The sequence below is a fragment of the Rousettus aegyptiacus genome, unplaced genomic scaffold (genome assembly GCF_014176215.1).
Source record: "Rousettus aegyptiacus isolate mRouAeg1 unplaced genomic scaffold, mRouAeg1.p scaffold_m13_p_2, whole genome shotgun sequence".
Lineage (NCBI taxonomy): Eukaryota > Metazoa > Chordata > Mammalia > Chiroptera > Pteropodidae > Rousettus > Rousettus aegyptiacus.
In genome coordinates this window covers 111,544,804-111,545,686 of record NW_023416295.1, presented here as the reverse complement: position 1 = coordinate 111,545,686, position 883 = coordinate 111,544,804, and the positions used below count along the sequence as shown (strand labels likewise).

General features: G+C 31.5%; 1 non-coding gene across 1 annotated transcript; it reads left to right on the top strand.

The window, feature by feature from the left end:
• The first annotated feature begins 307 nt into the window (after positions 1 to 307).
• LOC118614479 lies at positions 308 to 414 on the top strand. The gene has a single exon (XR_004956073.1). It is a non-coding gene; the product is annotated as a U6 spliceosomal RNA (small nuclear RNA).
• The last annotated feature ends 469 nt before the right edge of the window (positions 415 to 883 follow it).

The following is an 883-nucleotide window of genomic DNA, read 5'->3' as shown; positions in this document are numbered from 1 at the left end:
GTTGTTTACATTTCAATTGAAGAATTTACACATGCTTGAAAGTCTATACCATATACGCCTTGATACAATGCGTGTTTATTATTTTCAGTATTTACCGGCTGCCTACTGTATGCTGAATACTCTCTTGGCAGGATGTTTCCTGAATGAGCTCATAATTCACTTCAGGGATTCAGCTATGGATATAATTTAACATGATTGGACAGAAAAATGACACCATTAATCAAATTGATGTATTTGTAAATTAAAATATATGAATCACGATTTATGCTTCTACATTACATTTATTATTATAAATATTAGAAGTCTAGCACTCACTTTGGCAGCATATATACTAAAACTGGAACAATACATCAAAGGTTAGCATGGCCATTGTACAAGGATGACATGCAAATTTGTAAAGGATTTCATATTTTTAAAAAATATGTTATAAATCGACATCTAGACTACATTAAATTAGTGAATATCTTAATAAATAAATATATTTAAAAATCCACTTTCAAGTTATTTAGCTAATGAGATTTATCCTAACTCTACCCATAATTTGAGAACATATTTAATGTGTGGGTCATGTTTCCTTTGGAATTTGGCTGTTGTGTTAAATGATTATCTAGTCATTGACACAGTGCAAAACTTCCTTTACTGTAAAGTTAGAGTATGTTGGGGCACATTTCTGCTCAGCTGGTTTGGAGTGATTATTTTTTGTTATTGTTGTTCTTCCTGTGTTAATACTGCAGAATTTTTTTCATTAGGAGAAGCTGGCTGCAATTTCATCTGTAAAATAGCCAAAGAACTTTCAACAAAAACCAAAATTCTTTTCTACTAAATTGACCAGAAGGAGGCTCCCTTTCACTTCACTGCTCAAAGTTAGCTTAAAAGCTTCCAA